Below are 21,808 nucleotides of genomic sequence, written 5' to 3' on the forward strand. Positions count from 1 at the left end.
AAGGACGCAAATTTGGCACGGATAATTTATATGGTCAAAAAGTTACAGAGGCCTAATCTAAACTACTACAAATAGTCAAAAAAGGGCTCAGCACTGGGGGGTAGAAGGCCCAGCAGATAAGGGGTTAAAGCACATAAATTGAATTTAGAATCAATCATTTTATTATGTGGTAAGAAGATCTCATATACACAGCTTTGCTGCCTACATCAAGTCGCTGGCAGAGCGAATACTGAAGATTTGTACAAAGTGATCAGGTCTACATCCCAGTGGACGGGCTCGCGATCAGAGCAAACATCAGTGAGATTGTAAGGCAGCGGGCAAAATTTACCACTTTTATACAAAAAACAAAACAGAAAAGAAACAACCCCCTTTGCCCCCAACCCTCACCCTCTCTCCACATCAGTTCAAATCTGCTGTTCCGTACCTCCCTGCCTCCAACGAATGATCAACATCGGGCATATCAAACAGTAGAGGCACCGGGTGGTTCTAATGGTATGAGTTGTAGGATCTGCAAATATTACGGGCATGTTACTTCCCTCATGTCTTTGGTAAGGAGCTGGAAGAATGGGGCTCATATTTTCGCATACTCCTTGCCCTTGCCGTCTACGCTAAGCGATAGGCGCTTCATCGCTAAGAGTTGCCAAAATCTCTGAATCCAATCTCTGGGGTCTAGAGCTAACAAAGATCCCCAGAGCACCTGTCGCGCCACAAGCAGCACTTAGGCTATCTGTCTGCCCCTCAATGAATACAACGGGAAGGACCCAGAAATGAGGAAGTCCCAGGAGGGTATGCTTGGGAGCCCGTGGCAAGTCAATCTGAAATGCTGATGCTACGTTATCGAGGACCGCTGCCCAGTAGCACTCCAACTTCTGGCAGTGCCACAGCAAATGCACCAGAGTAACAGTAAGGCCACATCCCGCTAGCAGAGGTTTGACTTGCAACTATCCCATGCCTGTATGCGCTCTGGAGTATAGTACCAGTATGTGACCACTTTATATGCAGACTCAGCCCCTGATGTGTTGGAAGCAGTGTGAAGCGCACAATAAAAAATGTGTTCCCATTCTTTAGGTTTTAAGGGCCTTCCCAGCTCAGTCTCCCATCGGATTTGCACCTTTGTGCGTCCCATCCTAGGTATTTCCTAGGATGAGTAGTGATCATAGAGTGTAGTTCAGATATGAGTGTACGGTCATCCTTCTTACATACCAGCCATTTTTCAAAGGTTGTCAGTGGGCAAGACATAACAGTGAAGTTCTCGGACCAAATGACTCAATGTGCGAGCTGTGAGTAGTGAAAGGCATCAGATGCTGGTAGATCGTAGTCCTTACGCAGTTGAGAGAAGGGGATCAAGCCTTCAAGATCAAAAAGGGAACCTACCCTTTTGCAACCCTCCTCCCTCCAGTGATGAAACGTGGTCAACCATTTCTGACGCACAAACCGATTTCACACTTTGAGGGTCAGGGAGGTAACTGGAGAGGAATAAAGGCCCCAGAGTTTGTGCCGGTTTAGTAACCACAGTTCACGCCATATGTTTTGGCTGTCCACAGTTTGGTCCATAAAATTCCAGTGCTTACTGGATAGGGGCCTATTCCATTCCGTGATGTAGCGGAGACAAGTCGCTTGATAGTAAGCACCCACTGGGGGGAAGCCAAGCCCTCCCCCGCCTTTGGTGAGGTTACATGTGCCATCGCTAGCCATGGCTTCTTGTTGTCCCACAAGAACTTATTAAGGAGTCCCTGCAGATTCCGAGGGGCGCCTGCTGGTGGGCTCACTGCAAGCATTTGGAAGGTGATTACGATGCGCTGGAGTATCGTCATCTTCACCGCTGCTAATCTCCCGTACCATGCCAGATTAAGACGGGACCAGGCGGACAGTGCTTTGGCCGTCTGTTCCCTCAAAAGTGCATAATTGAGAGAGGCTGTCTTGGATGGGGTTAGGCAAATACCCAAATACGTGATGTCTGTGTGCACTCATTGAAAAGCAAAATCTCACAGAAAATCCTGGACCTCGGTCTCAGGGATTGAGATATTAAGAAGTTAGGACTTCGTAAAGTTGACTTTGAACCCTGCGGCGTCTCCAAAGGCAGTAAGCTCCCTAGACAATTACCGCAGTGTAGACTGAGTTTTCGTAAGGGAAAGGATGACATCATCATCATACATACTAATTTGATGGGTGTTAGCACCAAATTTGATACCTACAATGTCAGGGTTGGACCGAATGAATTGGGCTGAAGGCTCCATGTGGAGTGCAAAAAAAGCAGGGATAGGGGACAGTGCTGCCATGTACCCCGGACAATGGGGAAAAGGGTCGACTTGCAACCATTAACCCGCAGTGCAGCTGTAGGGGAGGCATACAAACACCGGACCCACCTGAAGAAGCCCTAACCGAACCCGAACCTTCTTAGTACTGCAAATAGGTACTCCCAATCGGCGTGGTCAAAGGTCTTTTCCGCGTCAATTGAGAGTAAGAAGGCCTGAGTGTGCGATCGATGCACAAGATCGATGAGGTGTAGAAGTCGCTTAGTGTTATCTCCCCCTTGTCGCATCAGGATCAAACCAGACTGGTCTGGGTCTATAAGACCATCCATGAGGGGACTAAGTCGTGAGGCAAAAACACTTGCAAATAACTTTGTGTTGATATAAAGGAGAGAAATGGGCTGTTATGAATCGCAATCTTTATGGTCCTTTCCTGACTTAAGGATCACAGAAATGGCCGCTTCAGACTTTGACGGCTTCACTGCCCCGGTATCGAGGAAGGCGTTAAAAAGTCTTGTTAAAAGGGGAGCCAGCTCCATGCAAAACGTTTTATAGAACACCGCCAGGAAGCCATATTGGCCCTGTTGACTTAGCTATCTTTAGCCGCACTATTGCCGATATGACTTCTTCGATGCGTATGGCGGAGTCCACATCATCAGCGGATGAGTTGAGCAAGGGAGTAATATAGCAGGAGGTTAAATATTCCCCTTGATCATGTAAGTGGGTGTTACCTGTTGCATAAAGACGTTGATAGAACTGGCGAAAGACAAATACTATAAGGGTATTTGTGTTATGCTCCACCACATTCAGGTCCCGAATAGATGGGATCGCAGATCTCTGCGCTTGAGTCCGGAGTCTATGTGCAAGCATTCTTCCGCACTTGTCTCCGCTGAGATAGAATTTGTGCCTTAGTCTCAGGAAAGCATGTTCAGCTCTATCAAGATCCAAGTGCTTCAGCATGCTCTGCCGTGTCTCCAACGCCCTCCAGACTCTCAGTGACCCGGTTCAGTTGTGGACCACCTCTAGGTCACCTACTTCTTTTTCCAACTCTTTGCTCTTTTCTTTGTGCAGTTGTGCAAACAATGACACAACTGCAATAAATTCACCCCTGACTACTAGTTTCAGATCCTCCCACACCGAGGTGAGGGGGGTACCCACTTGGTCATTTTCCAAGAGGTAGTGTATTATTATAGTACCTCGAATGCGGTTGATGACCTCCTCAGAGTGAAGAAGTGAGTCGCAGAGACGCCAACCCGGTGTTGTCGAGCGAGAGCCTCTTGCTGTGAAGAGGACTGAGATAAGGGTGTGATTGGAGAGGGAGCGGGGGATGTGGAGAAGTGTGGCTCAATGGATAGAGCAGGCAGACCTCGATGCAGATCTCTGGCCAGGGACCAGGGTTCGATTCCCTCCTCGGCGGGTCTCCGGCTCATTAATTCCCCTGACTGGTTATTCTCGCCTCAGTGCCTGTTCTGATCATGGGTCCCACGCTGCAACTCTGGGCAATAGCTTGCTTAGTCTCCACAACGGCCCCAAAAGCGCTGGGATGCCTGGCTGCACCTGGGGGGTGCCCAGGAGTGGACATTTCCCAGGAAAGCCAGAAAGGGTTCCTAAGCGGTATACGGACAGCACCGGGACACCTCCGGTGGAGGTAGCTGTGCGCTTTACAAATTCCGACATTTACATTTATATCTGCAGTGTGTAAGTTAGGGAGGAGCAGCAAGGAAGCAAAAAAATTATCCAGACGCGCGTATGTTTTGTGTGCTGCTGAAAAGTAAGTTTAGTCGCGTTCATTAGGATATAGAAGACACCATCCATCTCCCAAACCACAGTCAGCCAACCATTGCTTCCCTCCCTGCAATAGTGCCCCTGACTGACCAGACCTCTGCTTCGACCTATCTAGCCCTGTATCCATCACCACATTCAGATCTTCCCCAACCAAAAGCTCTGCATCAGGTGAGGCTAGGGCCTCAGATAGTGCTAGGCATAGGAAGGGCTCTTGTCATTTATTCGGGGAATATAGGGACCCTATCATCATTTGCGTGTCCCCCCATTGTACCCAGACTGCTAAGAACCTGCCCTTGATGTCTGCCACAGTGGAAACTACCTTGCAAGGTGAACGTGCACTAAAGAGGATTGCCACCCCATTCTTCTTGGACGATCCTGAAGACCTTAACTGCAGTGGGAAACGCCATCCCTCATCCGTCTGGTATCCTTAACTAAAAGATGAGTTTCTTGAAGGAAGCAAACATCACCATAGGCATTCTCTAGAAGGGAGAGTATTGCAGACTGTTTAACAGGATTATTTAATCCTCGTACATTCAAGCTCAAAATGTTCAGATCCCTACCCATCGCAGTTGAGAGGGAGAGTAAGCTCATGCGACAGCCCAAGCCCGGTAGAGGTAAAAACAGTGAGGGCCATTCCCCTTAACCTAGGTACTTGTCAACCCTGCCCCTAAACTAATGCGGAGCCCCAAAGTAACACCCAAAATTCCGAATCCCCCAACCCCAAGCATTAGAGAACAATAAAGCAAAGAGATAAACAATAAAGGTAGAAAGTCAAGAGATATGACAAGAGTTCGTCTTGTAGGTCAGATGATCAGGGGGACGTGGCGTGCTCCCAGCCTGAATCATGTAATACAGAGTGGCCACCCTGTATGCCGGGGAGCTGAGTTATTGCTCACCGTCAGGAAGATCCCTCCCTCTGACGCCAGCAATTGAACCTAGATGGAAGCCATGTTATATGAAAGTCAAGGAACGTCAGTGCTGTCTGTCACCTGTGACACCGATGAAAGGGCTGCCTCTCTCTCAATCCTGCTAGCCGCCGTGTCAGGTTTAGAGCTGGACGATGGTATCCCAACTCGCTGCCACTTGGAAGAGCGTCAGCATCGCCGGGGACGAGGCTTGTCATCCCCGTTCGTGACAGTGGGCTGTTCCATACCTAAGATGTTGCAAGCATCCTCCAAGGATTGTATCTGAAGGAGTTTGCCTTAATGTTTGAAAATTAGGTGAAACGGATGACCCCAGGATTAAGGGATGCGCTGGTCTTGGAGATGGTTGGTGACTGGTTTGAAATCTCTGCGCTTCACGAGTGTGGAGGCTGCCAGATCTTGATAGAGAGCAGGTTGGTGCCCCCGAAACTGTCCCGGATTAAAGTCTCTAGCCTTGCGGAGGATTCACTCTTTGATTTGAAAGTCGTGCACACAGACAAGGATGTATGGGGGGGCTTTAGCACTATGCAGGAGCCCCACCCGGTGGACTCGGTCCATCTGGATCTCCTGACCCCCCTCATCTCCAAGAATCGAGATTCCAGAACTTTCCACCACAGAAATATGAGGGAAATGTGTTTTTTTCAACATTTTTTAGGTTTGCAAGGGTTTTTGGGTAACAGAACCTGGTGGGAGCCAGTCAAATCACCCCATCCTTGATTCCCCTGGGTGTCTAGTTTTAAACAATGTATAGGTTTTCTAGGTTTCCCTAGGTGCCGGCAGAGCTAAGGTTTCAAAAACTACAGCCATGCACTTTGCCAAAAAAGGGTCATTTTTCATTGTGAAATTGTGGTGTGTCCATGTTGCGTTTTGCGCTGTTTCCTGTCAAGGGCACTAGGCCTACCCACACAAGTGAGATACCATTTTACTCAGAAGACTTTGAGAAATGCAGGGTGAGTGGAAATGTGTGGATCCATGCAGATTCCAAAACTTTCCACCACAGAAATGTGAGGAAAATGTGTTCTTTTTTTAAAACGTTTTAGGTTTGCAAGGGATTCTGGGTAAGAGAACCTGGTGCGAACCTGTTAAGTCATTCCATCCTGGATTCCCCTGGCTGTATAGTTTTCAGAAATGTATAGGTTTGCTAGGTTTCCCTGGATGCCGGCAGAGCAAGGGTTCAAAAACTACAGCTAGGCACTTTGCAGAAAAAGGGTCCTTATTCTGTTCTTTGAGGCAAATCATTTCCTGCTGAAGCTGGTGCAGGTTGTCTTCTCTACCCAGGTCGTGTTCTTTCAGAGTCGCCACCCTTTCTCCTATAGCATCAACGTCCCACCGAACCTCCCGTAGGTCCGACGAAAGCTGGGAGCGCTGTACTAGGATTGCTGGCACGTCGTTGTTGTCTACTTGAGGGGCCCTGGCGTCCGTCTGGGAGGTGGGTGGACCCAATGTTTTCTGAAGAAGGTCCTTCAGGGGTTTGTCTTTCCTACCTCTGGCTGATGACATGATGTAACAATCAAGCATCAACCCTCTGCAACACACTCTCACAGTAAACTCAGGGTAGGAATCGCTCTAGCCCTCTGATAGATTGGTCCCAACAGAGCAAGCCGGCTGGCAGTCCAGTCAACCTAGCAAAGGGGGAGGGGGGGTTAGTAACAGTCAACCTGCAGTGGAGCACGGGTCAGGGCCAATCACAGGGTTCTTGCTTTGTGTAGGATAGCCGGTTGCCAATTAGTAAGTGTCTCCTTTCAGGTTGGTCCACATTTATTGGGAGTTCCAGAGCTCAGGCTGGGGGGTTCTCATCGCCAGGACAAGTCTCCAGGGCCCAAGCAGGGACTGTGGACCTGCAATTGGTGAGTCAGGGTAAGCACCGCAAGCACGCAACTCAGGCTCTTGCCGAGTTCAAGGAGCTGGCAAAGAGGCGGTGAGGGTCGCGTTGCCGAAATTAAGTGCTTCCTCACAGCGCCCGCAACAAGTTCACCAGCAGTGACAGTAGCGTTGTTTGGGTTCTATAGTGAATTGAGTGCCCCCTCAATGCAATGGAGTGGGCCGCACACCCCAAGATGCAGCCTAGTGAGTGTGGGTAGGACTCCTGGGTACCCTGGTCCAGTAGGCCACATCCAGCAGGCCTACGCTGCAAGGGCAAAAGGCACAGCACAGACCCAGCCAAGGGCAGCGCCAACACTCACCGCCGCTATGTAGGAGTGCCGCTGTGAGCAATTATGGCATACTCCACGACCTGCCGGGTCCAGCAGCTCCACTCCGCCCCAAGCCTTCGGCTGACCACAATTTTAGAAATGCCACTTTTAGAAAGTGGACACTTCTCTGCTCTTAACTTCTCTCTGTGTGCCTGCAGCCTATCTACGTCTGTGGTGGGTGACAGCTACACTTTGTACAGTTCCTCTAGACAGCCACAAACTCATGAAGAGTGGGAGTGACAGATAAATCATCTGCATTCATCTGAATGCTGATTGCTCTTCCTGGGCAGGAATATGGAGGGGGTACTGATACTTACACCTGATTAGGGAGTATCCTGTTCCCCAAACACAAAGGTCTGATATACCCCCACAGATAGCCTGGTAGACAACGCTGGGATGGAAGGGGACCTTTGCACTTCAAGGGCTAGCTTTGAAGTTTATTCTTATTATTTATTTATAGGTTTTACATAGCGCTAGCTAGACCCGAAGGTATCAGAGCACTTTACGTGACTAGAACAGTATAATCATGTTGTTCACCATATGATGCAAGACACATTAGATTCTAGTACACACATAAAAATGTACAAAGAAAATCGTTAGGCAATGAGAGTGGATTACCGTATGCGAGCAATAAGAACGGTATTTGTTAAGGGAGAGAACAACCTAATAGACAGCTGAAGCAAACAAACAACCAACTACTGCAACACAGGGCTTATCCCTGCAAAGAGGCAAAGTTAACAAGTTTAGTATGTCTACATGTTAAAATATTTGTTGAGGAGGAAGAGTTTCAGGTCTCTTTTTAAGCAAGAGAAGGAGGGGTGGCATCCTAGATCTCTAGGTAGAGAGTTGCGTATGCTGGGTGCATTACCAGAAAAAGAGCGAGTCTGGGTTGATTTCCTTTTTAGTTTGAGAGGTAGGAGGAGAAGTGAGTTGGTGCTTCTCGAAGTTCTGGTTCTTCCAGCTTTCGTGAGATTGTTGTCTAAATAGTTGGGGTTATGTGAGTGAAGGGCTCGGTGGATGATGCAGGCACTCTTGTAAGTACATCTTCCTTCGGTGGGAAGCCAATTGAGGATCTTGAGGGCTGGTGGATTGTGTTCAAATTGTTTAACACCTGTTAGGAGCCGAGCTGCCATGTTTAAAACTGATCTTAGATGGGCGAGGTGAGTTTTTGCCATCCCTGTGAGGATGGAATTTCCATAGTCCAGTTTGGAGATGAAAAGAGACCGAATAACCATCTTGAAATCTTCAGAGGCAATGAATGGTTTAATTTTCTTGAGGTGTTTTAGTGTGTGAAGCACTCCTTTGGCTGAGTTTTTGATGTGATCCTTCATTGACATGTCCAGGATGAAGCCTAGGGACTTTGCAGGGTTGGACAGAGTGGGAGAACATTTTAATGCATTCAGGTCATTGAGCCATTCGTGGATTGGTAGGTGGCAACTATAGGGTGAGAGCAGAATAATTTCTGTTTTGTTGGGGTTTAGCTTTGAGTGGTTAGAGTTAAACCTAGATTGTACCTGCGCAGTGTGGTTTTGAGATGTAGGATGTCACTGGGTGATTTGATTTTGTAATAGAGTTGAGTGGCAACAGTATATAGGTGATATGTGATCCCATCTTGCTTCAAGATGATTGTAAGTGGTTCCTTGAAGAGATTGAAAAGGGAAGAGGAGAACATGAAACTTTGATATTTCATTGCATTTAATGAAGTCATTTTTACACAAAACCAGTGAAAAAGATCAATGTTTTTGTAATTATAATCACTGAATAGGTATTGTAACCGGTTAATGTCTGCCAAACACTGGTCAAATATGCCTTCATGCTCATGATTTCAGTGCCACTTTAGTGCAGTAACTACATTACCCATAATTCCTTGCTGGTGTGATAAGTCCTTCACTCATAGTACTGTTGCATTCCTTGATTTTATGTATTTCATTAAAGTTGTTTGACACATCAAATCACCTTCCAGCCTCTAGAATTAATTTCATGGTGTGCTCAGTGATCTCAGTGTTCTATACAACTGATGAAAGTGACTCAGTGGATGTCCCAAACTCTAAAAAAGACAAAAGAATAACCTTACTCTTGAAAAGTATTTACACTGCTTTCTGTATGCTACTCATTACTACTGAAAGCCTCTCTTAACCGCAGAGCAATAGCAGAGTATGCATAAAATAATGAAGTACATTCCTCTATGAGACTCAATTCTGTTCAGATCTCGGTGGATGTATTACTCCATCACAACGGTGACGGATATCCCTTCGGCTAAAATATATGGAAATCCCATTCGCCTAAATATAAATCTCATTTTATTCTATGGGATTTATATTTCAGCCGAAGGGATATCTATCACTATTGTGACGGAGTAACACATCCACTGATATCTAAATCAGACCCTCTGTCTATCTTTTAAAGAATCAGCTATCATTTAAGATCATTTTCAATCGTAGCCATACTAAATATTTCTTATCCAGAACCACCCTTGTTTCTAATCTCAAAAAGAATTAAAAAAAATTAAGCAAAGAGGCCAACAGGCACAGAAGAACTGTTTGACTTTACAACTAGTTAATCGAGTACAGCTGTTCTCAGCCAATATTCCCAGCTTAATACAACAATCCAAGTTAAGTCCTATATGTTAAGACTTTTAGTACTGTTGTGGGTATACGAGTCTTCTGGCACTGTGCATGGATTACACCACTTTATATCATTTACTTTCATTTAAATTTGTGTGGTGCTATTGAGGGTGAGGTACACCCCACTACTCCCAATGTTCAATCCAAGGGATTTAAACAACAATTTACATAATTTAAGGCACATGCATTACACAATTCAAATTGTAAATCTTAATTGTCTTAAAATCGCACAACGGTGCTGAGATTCTTGTTCTTCTCTTTTTTTCTTTATTTCTTTATAGCCTTGCACCAACGTGTTTCATCGCAGTGGGAGTTTATCCCTTACGACTTCCTCAGGGCTACAAAATACAAAAATAACTGTGTTGTCACATATACATCTGGACTTATGGTCCATACTTATCATTCAGAGTACCGAGTGCAAAGGCAAAAGACAAAAAGGGAAATATAGGTACTCTATTGTGACATCCCCAACGGCCACCTCATATAAATCTCAAAAATTCTTCTCATTAAATTAGAGTCACCTCCTTCATACCTCCACTCCAAGCTATAGCAATCATTCAATATCAGTAACATATTTTTTAACACATTCTACAAACCAATACCTATTTCACATTGCCTAACAAGCCTACCGACCCTTTGTTATGTCAATAAGTACTTGTTGGTGACAATAATAACTTCCTATTTTCAAAAGGTGTCCCATGTATTTTATGTGAATGTTCCATTTGTGATCAGCCCACATGCGACTGTAATCATATTTAGGACTGTACCTTTAAGCTTATTAGGATGTCAAAACCAGAAACCCTATTGTGTCAGAAAGAGAGCACAAGATGTCAGCACAATGTTGGTTTCAAACCAAGGACACCTCTTTTCGAGAACTGCAATATTACACTGAACAACTTCACTATGTCTCAGAGCTTACCTCCTACTGTTCTGTGCAACCCAAGGTAGGAGTAGCCCGTTGTTAGACTTCAATCGATAATTCCGGCTTCCGCAGTGAAACCCGCCCGTGGCCCAAATACAGGTGCCGAGCTCAAAGTCCTGCTTCCTCTTAATATGTTTCCAGTATAAAAACTGATGCCGGACTAACACAACTCCTTATGGCAACCTTAGGCGCCATCTTAAAGTTCTAAGAATAGCCTTACATCCACTTATCTTCCTCACTACTTATTATATATAGTATCCTCCATGAACTATTCATTTGTCTATTATAATTAAGCAACGAGTGTGTGCAAACTTGTTCATTCCTAATACATATTTGAATAAAGATCAGCCTATATAACGACTATTAGGGCGCCATCTTAGGCTGGTCAAAACGTCAGGCAACAATGTATTTTCCGTTAATAAAAGTGGCAAACCTACTCCAGCCGATTAACTAGGTAAACTTATGATCAATATTCTCAACGATCTACACAATTCCTTTGAGCACTCAAGAATAACATTTCTCCCCCTAGACTATATTCAAGGTCAAGTCCTCTCATGTGTCAACACGTCCACTAATCTCAAAGTTTTTTGCTATTATACTACTCCTACGATGACTAACTCTGTTTACAGCACTCCATATTTTTGCAACCAGCCCTCCTCTCCTAATAATTCAAGAGAAGATTATGTTCTTATCAATAGAAAATTCTTCGCTTCTCATCTCCATTTCACCAATTACTGCACTCTATAGTCCGAGCCTCCACTGACTCTAAGCACAAGAGGGAATAAGCCACACCAAATTAAAAGTTTGACTGTAGATCAGTAGCCTAAAAAATATTGCAATTCTTGGTCGAAGTTCAAATCCGTCTTCCTTCGCCCTCAAGTGCATTATCCATTTAGCCTCATGTCTGCGCAATTTCAGTTCTCGATTCCCACCCCTTGGATCTTGTTCAACCTTGTTCAGCTTGTTCAGTATTTCTGGATTTGACACTGTACATTAAGGATACACATATACACTGCAAAATGTACAGGAAGCCAACTTCATGCAACTCCATCCTGCATCCAGATAGCTCGCACCCTCGTCATCAAATCAGAGCCATCCCCGGAGGGAAGATGATAAGAGCTAGGAGAAACTGCAGTGAGGACACACTTCATATCTTGTATCCAAGACATGGAGAGAGGATTCACTCAAAGAGGATACTCAAAACAAGATGTACCTCAATGCTAAAGACAAAGCAGTGGGGACTAATCATGCAAATACCCTGAAAACTAAGACTACCAAACAACAGTCTCACACACGGATAAGAATGATATCAGATTACACACACTTGAGTCATGTGCTGCATAAAAGTCTATGTAAACACTGGAGCATTCTAAGGGTGGACAAAAGTCTTGAAGGGTGTATTACCACGACATCACAGGTTACATACCGTTGAGGCAGGACACTAGGATCCATGCTGAGCCCTAGCTATAATATAACAGCAAAGAAGGAAGAATGGCTAACACAACTGTCCAAAGGATTCTATAAATGTGGTAATTGTGGAATGTGCAGGTGGGCATAGGATAAGACTAAAGAATTCAATATGGTTGCCAATGACTCATATGCAATACTGACAAACATTAATTGTAATAAACTTTTCTTTTGTTTATGTGATTTTTTGTAAATCTAAGAAAATGTATGTAGGCAGCACCATTAGGCTCCTGCAAATAAGAATCAGCAAACATTGGAGACCAATTAAACAAAATTATGTACGGTAGCCTATTGCAGAACATGTGAACAGCTGTGATAGACAAGGAAGCAATAAAGCTTTTACCTTCCTGGGTATAGACCGCATTGAACAAGATCCAAGGGGTGGGAATCGAGAACTGAAATTGCGCAGACATTAGGCTAAATGGATAATGCGCTTGAGGGTGGTGGAAGATGGATTGAACTTCGACCAAGAATTGCATTATTTTTTAGGCAACTGATCTACAGTCGAACTTTTAATTTGGTGTGTCTTATGCCCTCGCGCGCTTTGGGTCCGTGGAGGTTTGGACTAAGGAGTGCAGTAATTGGTGAAGTGGAGATGAGAAATGAAGAATTTTCTATTGATAAGGACATCATCTTCTCTTGAATTATTAGGAGAGGAGGGCTGGTTGCAAAAATATGTAGTGTTGTAAATACACTTAGTCATCAAAGGAGTAGTATAATAGCAATAATTTGAGAATAGTGGACGTGTTGACACACAAGGGGACTTGACCTTGAATATAGTCTAGGGGGAGAAATGTTATTCTGGAGTGCTCAAATGTGTTGTGTAGATCATTGAAAATATTGATCATAATTTTACCTAGTTAATTGGCTGGAGTAGCTATGCCACTTTTATTAACAGAAAATACATTGTTGCCTGCCGTTTTGACCAGTCTAAGATGGCGCCCTAATAGTCGTTATATATGCTGATCATTATTCGAATGTGTATTAGGAATGAACAGGTCCACACACACTTATTTCTTAATTATAATAGACGAGTTATTAGTTCATGTGCATTGTAGAGGATACTATATATAATAAGTAGTGAGGAAGATAGTTGGATGTAAGGCTATTCTTAGCACTCTAAGATGGCCTAATGTTGCCGTAAAGAACCGTGTAAGTCCGGCATCAGTTTTTATAAAGGAAACACATTAATAGGAATAAGGACATTGAGCTCGGCACCAGTATTCGGGCCGAGGATGCGTTACAATGCGGGAGCCGAAAATATTATGGTAAGAAAGCGAAGATTTAGGTGTGAGCACTAAGCTATCAGAGTTATCGTCATGGGGAACCAGAAGGGGTAATTGCCTTTTTCTATATTCCTTGGAATTTGATAGGTGTCAAGAACAGGTGTAGGGAGTAGGTTATTTTCTCCCCCGTCCAGCAACAAGGATAAGCGGCACTTGGGATTTACCAGACACGGTACATGCAATTATAGGTTAGTGACTGGTAGTTAGAGGTCGCTGAGATATTAACTTGTGTTTTTATAGATCACGCGGTATACAGACTGGGAGTAGGTTTGTTTTCGACTGTTATCTTAATAATCTAGATACCTGGTGGAATCTCACGGAGTGTACAGAGGGGATAAGAAATTGATCGATTGAAGTCTAACAACGGGCTACTCCTACCCCGAGTTACACAGAACAATAGGAGGTAAGCTCTGAGACATAGTGAAATTGTTCAGTGTGATATTACAGTTTTTGAAGAGAGGTCTACCTGGTTTGAAACCAACGTTGTGCTGACATCTTCTGCTCTCTGTCTGACACAATAGGGTTTCAAGTTTTGGCACCCAAATAAGCCTAAAGGTACAGTCCTTAATAGGATTACAGTCGCTTGTGGACTGATCATAGATGGAACATTTACATTAAATACATGGGTGCACCTATTAAAAATGGGAAGTGATTATTGTCACCAACACGTACTTATTGACATAAAAAAGGGTCAGTAGGCTGGTTAGGTAATGTGAAATAGTTATTGGTTTGTAGAATGTTTAAAAAATAATATGTTACAGATATTGAATGATTGCTATAGCTTGGAGTAGAGGTATAAAGGAGATGACTCTAATTTACTGATAAGAATTTTTGAGATTTATATGAGGTGGCAGTTGAGGATGTCACAATAGTGTACCTATATTTTCTTTTTTTGCTTTTGTCTTTGTACTGGGTGCTCTGAATGAGAAGTATGGACCATAAGTCCAGATGTGTACATGACGACACAGTTATTTTTGGTATTTTGTAGCCCTGAGGAAGTCGTAAGAGATACACTCCCAATTCGACGAAGCGCGTTGGCGCACGGCTATAAAGAAAAAAAGAGAAGAACAAGAATCTCAGCATCGCTGTGTGATTTTAAGACAATTAAGATTTACAATTGGATTTTGTAATGCGTGTGCCTTGAATTGTGTAAACTAAATTGTTAAGGCCCCTTCCCAAATAAATGAGATCATTATTTAGATCACTGTGTGTCTAGCTGTCCCACCAATATGTCAGTTGCATCAATTTGTGTTCTTCATTTGCATTTAAACCCTTTGTTACCAATCCCCTTCTCAAATGTAAGAGTACATGGACCCTTTATTATTAACAGTGAAAAGAAATACATTGGGAGAAAATATTTTGATTCTTAAAGATACAGAGATGTTCTGCATTCTATTTCAATTTATGATCTTTCATGGGCTTAATTAAAGATGGATGTTGCTGCATTTGAAGCACTAAAACAGTGTTTATTTGTACATCTTGCTGGCTCCTCTTTACACTTGAGCATTGTTTGTTCTTTAATTCACTTCTGTTTGTTTAGTTGCTTTTTCTCTTTACATTTTGGATCCACTAGTTTATTTTCCAATTTCCATTTTTCTTAGTTTGAAGTCACTGTTAGCTTCTGAGTTTGCTTTTGTTTCCTATATTTGCTCCAGTTTCCATTTTGAACTCAGTACTGACAGAAAGAATCTGCAGGCCTTTTGATATGAGAATAAGCACAGACCTGTGTGAACTTAAAGACCAGCCCTTAACATAGAGTTACAAGGAAAAGAACTGGCTGATTCAAAAAAGGCCTATTTTATGACATTTTGCTCTAGTTCTGGTACAATATTTTACTTCTAAGTATCACGAATAAACACCACATTAACCACATATGCAGGTCAGCCAAGAAAAATATGAAATGTATTACAGAGGAGTGGCATAATGACCCACTCAAGACTTTTCTTGTCATGAATTATGGCTCCTCCAAAAATTCAACTTCAAACTCCACCCCATCTCATGATCACCACCGACTGAAGCATGTTTTATACTAACTATGCAAAAGTTGGCACTTAAGAAGGAAGCCCCTGTGTGGGAAACAACCTTTCTGTACAGTGTATTAAAATGAGGTACACTATGTAGAGAGTGCAAGAAATACCCAGGAAGACAGATAGAGGTAAAAGTAGATAATCTCTTTTTGTGTTATTGTGAGTGAGCAGTTAGGATTAGAGGGTAGTGCTAAGCATTTGTTGTACACACAAAGGCAATAAATGAGACACACACTCAAGAATATATCTGAGATCAATTTGTAAAAATAACATTGATTATTAGATAATTTTTAAGACCAAGAACACAATTCTAAGGTAAATACTTTTGGAGTTACGATTTTTCAAAGGTCAAAAAATATATCATGTTGGTGCACAATTATGCACCATATGAAACAATGGAGAAAAAGCAGAAAAATGCACATAAATTCAGGCAATGCTTCCATGAAGTTCACCTTCTTGTTTTAGGTTGATATCAGGACCAGGTGCAAAGTTCCAGCAGGAGACGTTTGGGAGTGTCCCGGATTGGATTAGAACAGAGGTGCTGAGTTCTTAGGTGCTGGTGCAAAAAGACAAAGGTGGCCACCTGAAAAAGCACTGGACAGAGGGACTTACAGGTAAGTTGGCTAAATCTCCTTAAAGGGAGGGGGTACAATGGCCTGGGGACCATGGGAGCATGGCTGGCTGGTCGGTGCTATGGCTGGTGGTGCCAGGTGCAAAGCAAACAGCATTGTGCCTCCTTGAGATCCTCGCTGACAGGAGCAGGCAACTTGTAAAGGTGATCTCAGAACAGCTGGGCCACTAAGGAAGTGGTTCTTGAGTGACTTGATGTCTCTCAATGGGATCTTGCTTCTGGTGCTTCAAGAATCCTATAAGGGCTCTTTTTCTCTGTGTTTGTTGTTGGGGACCCAGTGCCCCAGATATTGGTGCGATGCAGCTCCAGTAGGCCCTGGTGCCTTTAAACTTTGTGGAGAGGCATATATGAACCTCTGGAGCTGCTGTACCTTTTCTTGCTTTGGTGCTATGTTGAGGTCATCAAGGAGCAGCAAGTCGACAAAACTGATTTGCAGGGGACTCATACCTTCACTCCAAGGGAGGTTCATGGCAATTTCTCATGGGCTTTCAAGTTTCAGGACGACAAAGCAGCACTGACGGTTGAGTCCTGGGTGCAGCAGGCAGGGTTTAGTACCTCTTTCTTCTGCACCAGGGCTTCATTCTCGAGCAGCGGGCTTCTTTGTCCTGGTCTTCTCTTGTCCATTGAATCTGATGTTCACATCTCGGATTACCACCTAGATACTCAATTTAGGGGCTTTACATGGGGAGACAGGAAGTTGCCAATGGGCTGCTTTGTTGCACAGGGGATTGTGATGCGACCCGCGATGCTGCCCACTACTTCCTCGTGGGCCTCCCCTTATTCTTCAGGTGTGTCGCGGTGCTGCGCAGCGGCATGCTGTTTACGTTTTGGCATCACATGTACATTCCATGGCTCCTCCTCTCTTTCTGTGTCGGGCATGACACATACCTATGCAACGGCCCATTATGTGGCAATTTGAATGACAGGTATGCCACAGCTCCAGTTTTGGACCTGCGGCTTCCTATTTTCACATGTTGGGGCACTATATTCTTACCACCCTTTCACTGGATATATATTTCTTTCTTCAATTCTTCTTGGGGCGATTTTGCCTTCCCGTGATTTCATAGTCTTCTTCCCAGAAGGCCTTGGGAAGTATCTGCTCTACTAATTCAAGATGGCTACCTTCCGATTCTGTCCACTATCCATTTCCTTATCCAAGATGGTGGTTACTTACTTCCTGTTTGGTCACTTCCTGTTCCTGTTTGGTCACTTGCGGTTCCTGTTTGGTCACTTCCTATTCATGGGTATTTAAAGGACTGAATCCTTCATTTCCTTGCGTTGTAAAACTCTTTGCTCCTGCTGGAGTGTCCTCGCTCCTGTTGGTACCCTGTGTTCCTGCCTGGTGTATCTGTGATTCCTGCTGGTGTACCTCATTCCTAATTATAGTCCTCTATTCTAGCTTGGATTCCTTGCCTGCAAAGTCCTCCTTTCTGGTAGCTTTTTTCCTTCCTTTTCATTTCTGGAGTCCTCAATTCCATCGTGGGTTTTTCCCTACGGGTTTTTTTCCTCTTGGGACTCCTTTTGAAAGACTCAGTCTGATTTGGGCTTTTTCCTTGTCTGCAGCACCATGGCTACTAGAAGGGGTCACCCTTACCTCGGACAGACCAGAAACATCAAGAACCGAAGTGAAGGATCTCTCCAACATGCCAGAACTGGTAAGAACACTGCAAGTTGTGACATGCTAACATTTAGGATGCCTACACCCCCAGTGACTACTTCCTTTGGAATGAGGCATTACCCTAGCCCTGATAGGAGATTTTCTCATCATCTCAAGATGGTGGAATTTCAGGAAAGAGGTTTACCTCACTTCCCCGCTCTATTGGTGGTGCAAGATAAGTGGAGACCCTCCCCAAATCTAACTAATTTCCTCACCTTCCCTCCCACCAAAAGTGGAGCAAGAAAGGGGGCCTGCCCACCCCCACTATCTAGAGGTTCCTGGGTTGGATTTCAAGGCGGCATTGCCTTTGAAGCTTTCTGCCCAGGAAGGCCATCCTGTCCTGGAGGTGTTAAGCTCCTCTTCTCTCTGAGAGCACTGGCTCTCATCCCATGAGGTCAGAAATATGTCTGGTAGTGGCAGGCTGGAGAAAACAAGTCAGAAACCACACCGGTGCTTGGTAGGTTTTCAGGAGACAATTTAAAAATGTCTCCTGTGTGAATGTATTAATAAGTCCAACACTGGCGCCAGACTTGGTATTAAACACCTTAGGAATCAGTGAAGAAGTCATGGAGCTAGGAAACATGTGTTGACAAGTATCCAGCCTATGCATTCTTTATGGCTTCCCTGGGCACGTACAACATCTCAGAATGGACTGGACATTGTAGGAGCCTATCTGATCAACCGAGTATGCCCACACATAGGATATAGTGCACCCTGCCTTAGGGCTAAAAACCTGCAGTCCGGGTGACTTTCCTATATCTCATGCAGTGTATGGGAGGCATGGCACACAGGGCTGTGTATCAAATAACAAATTAGAGAGAAAGAGGAGGAAGCAAGGGTCCTTGTGTCTCCCTTGGTCATAGATACATGTAAATGTACTATGTACAAAATACAATGAATGTAACCCAGGCACAACACACATACCCAAAACCCACTCGCACTCTCATCCAGATTCTTACTCATTTGTTCAAGCATACACCAAATTCACACGTGGTCCACTGTATCAAATTCTATTGGTCTCCCCCAATAGATCTTTAACAATGTAGTACATACAATTCACCACAATTTGCTGTAGCATCCATATGTGGGAACATGCAATCACCCTTTCACTATATTTTTCCTTTGGGTGAAAAAGAGTTTTTCGCAAGGTTTCGTGTGAACCTCAGAAGAGGCCATGACTAAGTAGTGTTGGGGGAGACATGAAGATCAGACAGGGAACCTTAATTGGGAAAAACCCTCTTCTCTTTTAGAAGAGCAAGATGTCTAAAAACCACTTGGTCTCCACACACCCGAGAAAACCACCACTTGAGAACACAGTACACAATGCTTGGGGCTTACTGGACGTGACAGGCCACAACCCTTGTGGCAATTGCAGCGAATGCAACTTGACGTAAAGTACTAAAACTCCAGATCTGGAACCTAATAAAACATGGTTCATAAAAAAATGTACTAGTTGCAATTCCATCAACCTTATCTATATGATAACATGCCCTTGCGGGCTATGCTACATAGGAATGATGAGCAGCAAGATACAAACAAGAATTAGTGAACACCGAAGGAATATCAGATATAAGCGGACCACAACTAAAATGACTGACCCTTTCATAAAAGCTAACCATATGGTTGATGACTTAAAACGGGTGATCATAGAACAACTGGAAATACACCTATACAACCCTCAGAGGGCACTCCTAGAAAAGGAACAGAGATGGACCTACCGACTTTCCATACACTGACGGGGCCTGAACGATGACATACCCTGGAATACATTACTACCCATGAGATAAGAGGAACAGGCAGGATTGTCTAATAACTGAAAGGGATTGATTTAGATGCCATGTTAAAGCTACAGAAAAACAATAGGTAGATGCAAAGACCATACTACCTCTACTGCAAATAAAACTCTAAATATTATACATCCATGGACCTTCGAATTCATAATGCAAGTTCACTCTTCTGCTAAAAAGTTTCCCAAACTGACCTCTTGTATATTCCAAAATAATGAATATCATTTATAATCCAGGAACTACTCCTGTGCTATACTGATATTATACACCTAATAACGTCAGCTGCCGCAAGGCAGCACTCAAATGTTGAGCGCATTCTCTTATTTTTGCTTCCCCATGTTCTTCCCTTCTTAACCTTCACGTAGGGCTTAATCATGCCTAGAATATCAGTAAGGCAAGGGTTAGAATCTTTTTCAGGGCGTACCTGCCTGAACCAATCACAGGCCCATCGCCCAGGATTTTGACCCTTGTTCGTCACTCCGTGACCGTCACATAAGGCTGATCAAAGCCACTACATGGGCCAAACCCTTGCAGTAAGGCAGGAGTTAAATTCTGCCAAGGGGCTTGCCTGCCTGAACGAATCAGATGCACCGCTGCCCACACGATGTGCATGCACGTCGGCACAGCCTGGTATCTGATTTCCTTTAAAACGCTGAGAAGCCGGGACATGGCTTCGCCGAGATCCAGAGAAAGGAACTAACAGGTTTGCAAGCAGGCAGCTGACCTTGATGGAGTGAGTAAGAGCTCCAGCTCACTGCATGCTCGAGCTGCCATGTGCTAAAGGTTTCTTTATGCTGATCACTTTCTCGTTTTGTCTGCTTACTTTGCCACATACAGAGTGTGACAATAGGCGCCGCCTCCCTCCGGGATCTAGGTCACGAGAAGTACTCATGATCGTAGTAGGTGAAATGACCCATATATGTTTGGAGTACACATATTTATTTCTTTGCCTTGATTTATATCACGCTCACATAACATAAAACAAACCTCTGAAATCCTCAGATAGCCATTCCATGGGCTAACTATCAATGAGCGTTTTCACACTCTTAACCATAACTGTCCACTACACGCACGGACGGATTTTCCAGTAGTCAATTTTATGCCACCTGCAAACACATGCATGGATGTGGAGTCCCAATCATGGACGACCTACTCTTAATTCATATTTACCCTGTGTCCCCTTGTATTTACAGGTACAGATATTCTGATGGTGACATTTGTAAGTCACCCACCTTACAATCATATGCACACCTTAGCCTGTGTGCATGCGCTATGCGACCTCAGGGTTCACTCTGAGCCTTGAGTCCTGAAGAAAGCCATTCATTTTTACACTTTTGGCTGAAACATGTACACCACCTTACATAAAATTACTCTTCACATATTTTGTGGAGACATGCAAGACCATTGTGTCACTCACATCCAATTAACTAGATTTTTTAACTCTACCCCAGGGACCATATAAAAAAAAGTATTGGGTAACCTTCGACACTCACGATATCCACTATTCACAAAATACAAATAAGAAAAGAAAGGGCATCGAAGCACACCTAGGAGGCACTTGGTTTTCTGGGTGGGAACCTGATGATGAAGCATGCCACCAACTAGGTTGGTGGATGAAAGTTCTTCTAAAAAAACAAATTGTTTCCTTGTCAAGGAGGCTTAATTTCAATAACCCTGTCGCTTCCGTTTCATAGAGCACAGCCCTAAGCTTGTTCTCTTTGTTTATATATACACAGGGCTGTGTGCTATGTTGACTCTTTGGATTTCTCTGTGCCAAGACACCAGCCTACAATGGTATAGTGCACAACCTTGGTGATGGGTCTCTGGCATGGCACAACCTGTGCTGCAGCCCCATACAACCCTCTTCAGTACCCATGACCTAGGTACCAGGGGTACAGTAATTAGGGACTTTCAGGGGTAACTGTAGTGTCGCCACTTGTGTTATGATTTTAGGGAAAGAACACTGGTACTGGGAACCTATTTAGCAGGGCAAAAAGTGGGGGTATTGCAACAGAAACCCACTTACTTACAACCTATAAGCGAATCAGTTGTCAGTTCTAATTGTACTTAGTACTAAGTGTTGTCACTGCACAATGAGCTTTGTAACCTCATTCATTCAATACTGTAAATGAACATCTTTAACATCCCTTTACCTTGGTTATTATTTAATCTACATTGTTTTCCTGATTTCACAGATTAAAACCCTTAACCTTACTAGATCTTTCATTCAAAATATATGTGTTCCTTTTTATCTA

The sequence above is a fragment of the Lissotriton helveticus genome, chromosome 8, assembly GCF_964261635.1.
Source record: "Lissotriton helveticus chromosome 8, aLisHel1.1, whole genome shotgun sequence".
NCBI lineage: Eukaryota > Metazoa > Chordata > Amphibia > Caudata > Salamandridae > Lissotriton > Lissotriton helveticus.